The sequence below is a fragment of the Delphinapterus leucas genome, chromosome 4 (assembly GCF_059928025.1).
Source record: "Delphinapterus leucas isolate spDelLeu-1000000601 "Yukka" chromosome 4, BTC_Dleu_Yukka2, whole genome shotgun sequence".
Lineage (NCBI taxonomy): Eukaryota > Metazoa > Chordata > Mammalia > Artiodactyla > Monodontidae > Delphinapterus > Delphinapterus leucas.
In genome coordinates, this window is record NC_143132.1 from 61,107,782 (window position 1) to 61,119,138 (window position 11,357).

At 35.1% G+C, this 11,357-nt stretch overlaps 1 protein-coding gene across 9 annotated transcripts in view; it reads right to left on the reverse strand.

Moving 5' to 3' along the window:
• Window positions 1-11,357, reverse strand: part of ZBTB20 (zinc finger and BTB domain containing 20) — an 820,737-nt gene that overhangs the window by 431,513 nt on the left and 377,867 nt on the right. Inside the window, exon 1 of one of the 9 annotated variants that reach the window (XM_022556599.3) lies at window positions 1,706-11,351. The exons of the other annotated variants lie outside the window; for them this stretch is intronic. The gene's annotated coding sequence lies outside the window, so the exon portion shown is untranslated. Of the gene's footprint in view, window positions 1-1,705; window positions 11,352-11,357 lie in introns of those variants that run through there. 9 annotated transcript variants of the gene reach the window in all.

The window sequence follows — 11,357 nt, forward strand, 5'->3', positions numbered from 1 at the left end:
GTGAGTTTCACTATTGACAAGTCAATCCAAATCTCCAAAAGGCATTTAAACATAGTGAGTTAAATCAGAGAGAAAATGTTACCATTAACTTGCCATAGGTTCATGTCACTCAACTACATTTTGCCACCACTCCCCATACATCAAAAGGGTTTAATGGTACAATTCTCCCACAGAAGACTAATGAAATACTTAGCAAAAGTAGGTGTTTACAAAAAACTTTTTAAAATACAAGTGCTGTATTTTTTTTTAATCTTGCATAGAACTCTGGTTCAATTTTTGAGCCTTTCCAAGTCCTCATAATTCTGTGGTATTCATAATAAAGCAGGCAGATGGTTTAGTCTTTGAACATATGCTTTAAATGCCCCCTTTGAAAATAATGGGCCAAATTGCGCCCTCAAATAGTCACAAAAAACTTTAAGGAGGCTGCCTCTTGAAATCTGAGGACAGAATGTTATCCAGTGGGAATTAAACCTTTAAAAAATATATTTTTAAAACTTTCTTCTGAGCTCTATTCTACATATTAAGGGAAACCATTTTTTAATAAAATAGGATATAGTAAGAAAAATCTTAACCAGCACAATATTGCATGGTTCAAGGAACAGATAAGAAGGTAAAATATGTTTTTTATATTTATATTTTAAAATCCTGATTGTCTAAAACCTTATGAGAGTTGTCTGATTTAATTTTTGAGTGATTGCCAGACTTTCCATTTTTATTATTATTCTTATTATTATTACTATCATGTACATGTTTTATTGTTAAAGCACTTTGCAATTATTAATTAATTTAGTTTAAATTATGTTTATGCCTTTGTTTTAAATCCATGTTATTCATAGTTATTATAATCCTAAAATGCTATTTCGCCAGCCAATTACTCTCATTTCAAAAACAGTTTGTTGTTGATGAAAGCACATTTTCACAGAATATGAAATTCATCCTCAGTGGATATATGTGTTTTGATAATATTGTTCACATAACCTAGCTGTACTTAGCAGTATACCTCTGTTTCTATATGTCAACATTTCATACATAGAATGAGCCTTCATTTCCACACTCGTATTTTTATGTATTTAAATTTGCTTTTGAAAAAGTCTCTAGTCTCACTTATCTTACAATGTCCACAGAACTCAGTAGTTTGATTAATACGTCAGCTAAAAAGACCACACAATTGACAATAAGGACACTTTGGTTATTACAGAAGCCCGGAGTTTAAGGAACTATTCCAGAACTGTAACGTCCCTTTAGAAACTCTGAACAAGGACCAGCTCGGTGCTAATGTAAAACAGAGTTTACTTTGAAAAATAAACGCAATAGTTGTACCCAAATGTGTTCAGGACACTGTTAAGACAGGTCATAATTAACAATATTGAGAATAACTGAAGAGCCTTAAATCAAGCAATAATTTCATATAAATACCCACAAATATCTGAGCAAAGCTTATAACTATTTTTTGGGGCAAAACATTAACATACTCTTCTGCTAATAAAAACACAAAGTAACTCTGAGAAAACCTCCCTCCTCATTTCTCTAACTTTCACAATAAATTCAGCACTGAAACTGAATTCTCAGTCAACGTAGAAATATGCCGAGCAGTATTCCAATAAACAACAAATTGATTTAAAAAAAACCACCAGATTAAAAATTTCCCCCTTACTCTTGCTTCGCTTTGTTGTTTCACTTTCCATGCACACACAATCACACTTACCTGCACAAGTCTGAAACATCAGCCTATGTAATTTTTTTGAAATGTACTCTGTACCGATGCATTTTTCTGTGTTTCTTTCTAACCCTCGGGAATGTTAAGAATTTAGGAAGAGAGCCACAGCTTAAGAGAGCAATTATTTGCCAGTAAATACTCAATTTGCTTGTCCTGTGATTTTTCTTCTAACTTGCATATTCAATAATCCGTCCCTGACTGCGTCACGAGCACAAAAAGTCTTTTCTCCAAAGGAGAACACTTTCGCCAATCAACCTTCAGCCATGCCAGGGCACAGCTCGTCAGGGTGATTTGTTAGCTTTAATTAATAATTCCTCACGCTGGCCACTTTAACAAATAATGCGGTGAGACTGGGACGCTAGATGGCTATGATTCAGGCCAATAAAACTACAGTGGAAAAGAGGTGGGGAGGGGTGGGGGGGAATTCAGATGCCGTTTATAAACACCTCTAATCATACTCTTTCAGTTTACAATATAGAGGACATCTCTGCTGAATTACCATGTTATGTCCACCAATTTGTATTCAGATGGGAGCCATATGTTCCTCAACTTTATCTGCTAAGGCCTCCTCGGTGCCAACACAGTTATCGGGCAGACAACATTTACAAAAGCGGTCTCTAGCCTTCAGATTGCAAAAGTTTACTGCAGGGTGAAGTTGAGAAATCAGACATATACGGCACTTCTCAGTGAGCCTCTGTAACGACTGAGAGACTCTACAGAGAGAAGAATTATGAGTGTCAGATTTGCTCTCATCCACTGTCTGATACTGGGCATTTCATTTAGTCTTTTTTTTTTTTTTTAAATCTCATACCTCATCTTCAAAACAGTTAACAATAATGGCTGATTTATTCATGCATTCCACAAACATTTACTGAGTCCCAACTATATGCCAAGCACTGTATTAAATGCTGAGAACTGCTTTTGAAAGTAAGACTTTTCCAGTTAACTGACACAATCCATGTATTTATTATATAACATAAGATTATGTACTTGAACAAAGCCACCAAACAGGCAGTGTGTGAATAAAACTAAGGATTCGTAACACTGTATGGTCCAGTCAAACAATCAGTACTTGACAGCACACTTGAATCCATGTGCAAAAGTGACGCTCAAAGTAAAAACAAAGAATAAGAAAAGGTAAAAAAAAAAAAAATTTTTTTTCAAAGATTAGAAAGTTTCCCTCAAGGTGACTAGAACATTCGGAAATATATCAGTCTATTCATAAGCAATGTTAAAAGGTTCACAAGCACTTAAGGAACATGCAAAGTTATAGGATATTTTATTCATGCCTTGATCTAATGTGTGTGTGTGTGTGTGTGTGTGTGTGTGTGTGTGTCTGCAAGTTCATTAATTTATTGGGTATATATTTATTGAGCACCTACTCTATCCTAGGAACTGAATAATACTATGTATCAAGAGATAAATAAAGCACTATCATCATCTTCAAGAAGCTCACAATTTAGCCACTAGATTCAAAAAGGGAAAATCTAAACAGAAAACGATTGGGTTGGCCAAAAAGTTCATTCTGGTTTTTCAGTAACATCTTACCAAAAAACCCAAACAAACTTTTTGGTCAACCCAATATAATACACTATAACAAAGGGAATGACATAAATATGCCTAAAAGTATGAGGCAGGGCTTCTAGAAGTGATGCATGGACTATTTCTAAAGATAGAGTAGAAATATCACTGGTAGAAGAACATTCTAGAGAGAGGCAAACCTTTGAACTTTTATTAGAATTAGATTACCATTTAGAAACTATGGTATTTAAAGCATGATAAATTCAGGTACATAATGATAAACATTTCAGGATTTTAAAATGAATTTCTTAAGAAAAAAAGGCTCCCTAAACTGTGATATCTTGACATCACCAGAAAAGTAAGCAGTATCTCCAGGGTTTTCAGTTGTCTTAGGCAAATAGGAAGCATTCACAACACATACTGACTTTTTGTTTTTTTCCAGCCCATCTATCTTCTTTCACTATGTACATACTTGTACAGCTTCTGTTTTCATTAAGCCATAAGATAAATCATATCTGCATGACCAATAAAGGAAGGGGAAAATCTATATCCATTCATTGGTCACACGTATAACTCTAGCCAGAGAGTACAGGCTATACAGTACTAAGAGTGAAAATGTTGAGGAAAAGAAATGATACCCCAATACCAAAAAAAAGCTCTTTCAGAGCTAGGAAATGCTCCTGAAGATTGCGTAGAGTTCTTAACGACATTAAACATTTTGTTTTATATTAAACTCAATAGTGAGGCAGCCAGCAGAATACTGCATTTACCATAAATCATTAACCACTACCCAGTTTGAAGAACTGATACAATGTATTAATTTATTCAACAGATATGTATTGAGCTCCTGACATGTACCAAGCACCTACCAGTTATGGTTTGATTTTTATTTCTGCAATACTCATATATAATAAGTTTACCATTTATTGAGTGCTTACTATATGCTAGGAACTGATCTAAGAACTTTACATATATTATCTCATTTAATCCTCACAATATTACAAAGTAGGTACTATTACCATCTCCATTTAATAGATTATGAAACTCACAAGTGGTAAATCTGGATATGCACTATGTGGATTCATTCTAAACAATGAGACCAGTGCCACTAACACCCACCAAAAATCAGTTCCACTACTTTATAGTTACCTAGTCACATATAATATTTATGTTATTATTTTTAACCTAGCAAAATTAAGGTACTTTTGAGGTTAATTTGAGAATTGAGCTAAACTTCTATATTTAATGAGAGGCATGTCTCATAAAATAAGACTGGAAAATAGCATTTAAGGTATCAACAGGCTAGCACTTGGGACAAACTGGCAACTAGCTTGAGTTGGGCACGTTTTAGATAATAAAAACTAGCACCACAGAAACGTGCTATGGCAGCCCCCTTCTCCCTTATTAAAACTTCACACACAAACTCTTAGAAGGTAATTCAGAATCTTCTATACCTTTAGAAGCAGAATGAGACAGTGGTTTAAAAAGTGAGAGGAAGACCTTGAGTCAGAAAGGCTTAGGTCTGAATCCTTGCTTGGTCACTTATTAGCTGTGTGCCCCCCGTCAAATTAATTAGGTTCTCTGAGGCTCAATTCTCTTATCTCTAAAATGGTTTGTTGTGAAAATTAAAGGAGGCAATGTAGTAGGGTACAAAGCATAGAAATTAGCCCAGAATAGATGCACAATATATGGCATTTGAAGCATTCAGAGTTAAAGCTTATTAATACAACTAAAATTTTCTGTTTCTGAGCCAAATGACACATGTAATATGTAAGCCTGCCTTAGACAATAAATGTAAGTAAGTCTTAGCTAAAGCAAATTGGACTTGGTAGTCTGGTAGAATTTCCTTTGAGAATGTTAATAATATAGTTGAAATGGTTGTGTTTAAGAAAACAGAGCTGACCCACAAAATAGAGAGAGATGACACAAGAATTTACCAGTTAATAATAGACAAAAAAATCTTAATTTTCCAAGTGATTAATACAATGTTACATTTCATTTAGTGGAGATGTAAAAGCTTATTTGGGACTCACTGCAGAAGCCAGCGCTCAGTACAGTCATAGGCTCTCCTCAGACAACCCGATGCTGCTAAGTTCGCTAACTACCAGCTAACTACCAGCATTCTCCAACTCCAGGCACCCTGATGCCTTTTCCACATACTTTCTTCTCACTTGACCTTGATTTAGACCAGCCATCTCCAGTTCTTGATCTAAAGTATAGAGCAAATATTAGTGGAACACACATTTACTGATGGTGATAGAGCTGGTTGTAGGTGAAATGGGGGTATTTCTTCATGGAGGGGGTCATTGGACGGGCTTCACAAAGGCTCTTCTCATTTACTTGAATGTGTATGTAAGGTTTCTCTTTTGAGGATTCCTTTGGGATAAGGAACTGCCTGGACCCTCCATTATTGGTTCTTATTCGATGGCCTCTACCTGAGATCAGGAGATGGGGAAATCAGCAGACCAATTAATAAGCACAGGGATTTTCTGAGCCACAGTAGCCTGAGTGGGATCTCCTGGGCAGTCAGAGCTTTCTAGAATCTGCTTATTTCTCAGTTAGAAACCTTAATTGGTAGAAAGAAGAAGTATGGAAGACTACTTCATGTACTCTTTCCCTGGGATACCTAGATTGGTAACAATGACTTAGTAAAATTTTGGCCAGGTTGAGTCTCTCTTTCCTTATTAACTACCTGATTCTCCAGCCTTATTTAGGGAAATTTAATCTTCTGGTTAAAAATTATGACAAGCAGACATTAGAACAGAAACAGTTCAAAGTTGATACTATTTTTTATAACATTTTCTCAAATAAATTCCATATACTTTACAGTTTCCAAACTTACGCATTTTTACGTATGTACATAAATACCTAATATCTAAATATTTCACTAAGTGATAACTGGATAATGATGGAGGGGAAAGGTGCTTTAATTCTTTCTAAACAAGAATTTTAGAAATATTCATAAATTGTTAAGTGGTGATCAATATATTTGACTGTACTAGGTTGAGATTAAAACCTTAAATTTCTCAAAAGGTCCTTGTCCCTTGAGGCATTACTTTTTCAGTGAAAGTCTCCAACCTTTACAAATGTGAAAATTGGGATTCCCCAAAGGAGAAAAATATTTCTTGTCAGAAAACTAGTCATGGCTAGTTCACACAGTGAAGGAGTCCAAGACCTTGTCAGCTTTCCTGTGACCTTGCTATGTGATTTGCTACAAGTCATTTAATATCCCCTAATGTCTCAGTTTTCTGTCTCCTTATCTATGATACCTAAATGATATTATCAAGATAATGTGGAGAAAATATTTCTGTCGTCTCATAGAGCATATGCTAAATTCCTAAATTTCAGAGTATCCAATGATACTAGCAGTATCAAATGGGTAGAATGACACCAACACCCTGTATAATCTTAAATAACATATTTAGTACCTCAGATTTTCACTTTTTCAGCTATAAAATGGGTATTGTCATGTTTACATTTTTGTTCAAATACTGCATTAGAATAGAGAGACTACTGCATAATCTATTAAAACTTTTCAACAAAAATTTCATACAGTTTAAAAAATATGACCAATACAATCAAGTCACCAAAGCTGATTTTCAAATATTGATATATTAGAGGAATTGATCTTAAAATATCAAGGCATAAGATGAAATAAATATTTCTAAGCATATTCATATATTTATGAAGGGAGACTAATTCTAAGACTATTTTTATGGCAGCTCTAAGACCCTGGTAATGAGAAAGCCGAATCAGGGAAAGTGAATTTTAGCAGACTGTTGAATGATATATAAAATAAAATGTATTCACTAATGGGTTGGCAGAAATGTTATACATGAGCTTTTGGAACCAGAACTGCTTAAGTAGCTTTTCATATTTGGCAAAGCTGTGTTCCTGAAGTGTCCCCTCCCAACCTCCTCCCACCTCTCATTTTTTTGTCCTATAGTGCCAGGTGGGAGTAATGAAAAAAGGGAGGGGCAAAACAAAGAGAGTCAGTCACTGTGGCAGGCCACTCCAAAGATCAAAGAGCCAATTTAGCTGTGGCTGCCAAAACTGGAACCACGGTGGGTGGCTCATCAACATGGTACCCTGAGAACCACATGGGCCACTCCTGGTAGGTCAGCACCTGTGGGCACAGGCCCCTCATCCAGCCAGGAAGGACTACCTGATAAGAACTAAATGTGCACATTTCCTTTCCCACTCACAGCATTTGACTTCAACACAGTTCTGCACTACCATTATGTTTGCTGAATGATCTCAGTGTGATGGACACTATACAAAAGGATAAGTCTGTTCTACTCAGATTTCACACCTTACAGAATTCTAAGGAGAACTCTGATTTTCCTATACTAATGGGTAAACTCCTGCGTAACTAGTAGACAGGATAATACAATTTCTAATATTTTAATCAGATATATTGCTTTAACTTTCATATCTGTCATGAGAAAATAATACATTAATACCTCTATTACCCAGCCTTCTCATATTCACCTATAACTATATCTCGATTTAACATGGTCATGAACCCAGAAAAGAGAAAATAGAGTCCTTGAGAAACTAAAAAGAAAAAAAAAGCCATAAAGTACACATGATTGTCCAAACTTATCTTTATTCATCAGTGAGACTTTAACTTGGAACCTATGTATACTTCCTTACTACACAGTAGCATTAGTTATCTGGGACCTCCATTCATGTTAGATGGAAAGATGAGATACTTCCAGAAGAAAGCACAATGGGAACTGTAAGAAATAATCACTCTGTGTCTCAGAGTGAAGAGGAAGAAAGGAGTAGGGGAGAGATGAAGTATCCAAGGCTGAGAACTACGTACAGTTTGCAAACATATCTATAATTGTGTCCTACAGAAATCAGTGTGGTAGAGGTCTATACAAAAAAATATTTATATTTGTTATGGGTTGAATCATATCCCCTCAAAATTCATATGTTGAAATTCTAACCCCCAATAACTCAGAATGTGACTTTATTTGGAAATAGGGTCATTGCAGATACAATTAGTTAAGATGAGGTCATACTGGAGTAGAATGGACCCCAATCCAATATGATTGGTGTCTTTATAAAAAGGGGGATTTTGGACACACATATGCACATGGGGAGAACACTATCTGAAGATGACAGAAATCAGAGAGATACTTCTACAAGCCAAAGAACACCAAAGATTGCCAGCAAACAATCAGAAGTTAGGAAAGAAGGATGGTACAGATTTCTTCTCACAACCCTCAGAAGAAACCAACCCTGCTGATTCTACCTGCCAGAACTCTGACACTGTACATTTCTGTTGTTTAAGGCATCCTGTTTATGGTACTTTGTTACAGTAGCCCTAGGAAACTAATACAGTAATGATGATCACAGAATCATTATATAAAGATTAACTCATGTTTGCAAAACTTTGTTTAAGAAGGTTGAAAATATAAGATTCACTTCAGGAAAAGTGTCATTGATATGCTTTAAATAAATAAACCATTCGATGTCTGAGTGATATCTAGATGACCAATATACATGAAACGTACTGTTTTCAATTTTTGCTAATGCAACGAGATATTGCCACCTTTACTGAAAAGATAAAGTGATATGTACTCTTCAGAAGACATCAAAGAGTCCCCAACCTCTAAGAAAAGCATTTTGACTAGCAAGGCAGATAAATTTGAATTTATTTTTGCTTATTTGTTTAAAATACATACATAGCCTAATGAGGTTGGGATGGTTACCAAAAGAAATTATTGGTAGAGAAGAGGGTGGCTACTTAGAAGAGAACAATTAAGAAATGGGATTTGAGTCTAGGTCAAAACTAGGAGATGTTTGTCCAGATGAGAAGTTACAGACAATTCTAAGTATGAGGAATACAGGGGGAAAGTAAGAAGACTGAGGCAAAGCAAGAGAAAGAAGGAAAGGGTGAAACAGTAGTGGAGGAAAAATGAGAGAGAGTAGCTGGTATTGAAAGCAAGACAATCTGAACTGGGCACAGAAAAGGAAAAAAGTCCTGCAGATGTTAAGAAAGACAAGAGAGGGTAGCATTCCTGTGTTTTGAACAAAAAAAGAGAGTTAAAAACATCTAGTGCAAGAATTAAGCTCTCTTTAAAACTAGTGCTCTGAATGCTTTTGTGTGAAAAAGAAAGACTGTACCTTGATTTTTCTTTAAAGATTCAATAGTGGAATGGAAACCTTTTTTTCTTTAAGTGTAAGCTAAGCAGTTATGGCAGGTAGGTCAAGGAAGAAATACTTCATGGAACAGGAAGTCATAACTTTATACAATGTGTTCTCTGGGGAGTTTACCAAAAATAAAAAAAAAATAGTCCCACAAAGTTTGTTTTGTTAAGTAGCTTTAAAATCCTACCTTTCCTAATTGTTATTAACATTTTATTCAGCCAATTATCAACTTAATCTGGGGAAAGAAAAATCAACTTGACTTTTTGACAGCCAAGTCAATCCAACTGGAAAATTCTAATCCTACAAGAATAGGGCACAGGGAAAACTCTGCATAACAACATTTTCAACTGTCAACAGGAATCCATAATATTATAATAATCTTTTTCTTCCTTTCCCAAACTCATTCTCTCTAAAAAAATTGATGATGATATAATGATATTCTTGGGTAAAATGAAAAAGTGAAGATAGCCATTCATTCTTTATGGTAATAGGAAGTTCTTGTTCAAGATGGTAAAAATTGTAATCTTTTTTTATCCTTCATAGAAGTCAGAGATGGCCTTGTCCATGTCCCTAAAACAACTCAATTATACCACTAAATAGAAGAATTACAGTTTAATTTCAACTATTTTCTATGTTAAGCAATTCACAAATCAATTTATTTATTCATTGGGGGAAATTTTAGCTTAGATGATGATATTCAAGTCGGGAGCTAAAATGTTGAAAAAGAAAGTGATGGACTTTTTTTACAGGTATTACTTTTTCTTTCTACTAGTTTCTAAATGATTTCTGCTATAGAATTGACTTCTACAGAGCACTACTGCTTCTGGTAGATGGAAAATAATGCTCTCAAAACTGAGATAGTAGTAAAATGAATAAATTCAGATCAATGGAAAAGGAAATGAGAAGGGAATGAGGAAAGGGTTACTGCTACAGCATTAAAAAAATATATTCTTTGACGCTTACTGAAAATAATGCTTGCTTAATCTTTCTCCTCTGAAGAGGAGTAATTGAATAAAAAAAAGAAAAAGGAAGGGAGGAGGGAGAGAAGGAGGGAAGAAAAGAAGGAAGGAAGGGAAGGAAGGAAGGAAAAGCAAGAAAACAATTGATCGATTAAGCATAAAAGCGATAAAGTAAGAAGGTGAGAAAGTAGGAAAGAAAGAGAGACAGCCATTACAGAGGTACTCTCTCATCCCCTTCCCACTGGTTGGACCTCTGATCTTTTTTTAACTACTATTTACTCCAACTCAAATGTTTGGGACACAACTGCGATAGTTGAAAAGGGAGTGGGGAAGGAAAATTACTCCCTTTAACTGATGCTCACTTAGGTACCAATCTGTAATTCAGCAGCTCCAAGTGCTTTTAAGCTCATGTACCCCTTTGAGAATAAATAAAATCCATGAACCTCTCCAAGGAAGAAAGAAAGGGCACATCTACCAACACATACAAATTAGGTGTTGCATACTTTAAAAATATGCATACACATACATATGAAGCATATTTGCATGCATTTTCAAAAGGCCCATGTAAACTCTAAACTGATCCCTGCACTCTCTAACCATCCATTAGCTCAGTGTAAAGAACTATTGGCTCTACAATCTGAACCAAGCCAAAATAAATAGATGAGGGTAGGGACTTGGAGAAATGGAAATGGGATATAAAACAAACAACCAACCAACAAACACATACATAAAAAAGTGTCCCTTATCTCCAAGTCAACCCTTAAGCTTCTGACTCTTTTCATTGGTTTTGGAACTTATGACTAATGAACTACTTAATTAACAAAAATAAAATATATAGCAAGATATATAATATTTTAGTGATTCTGCATGTTTTTAATCAGTAATTTTACATTCCTCCCTGTTAATTGTCTTTGATAGTGCACTGACATCTAATACTGTCCTGATTTTGAATATTAGCTCTAACAATTACAATAACATTGAAAACCAACACTACTTAC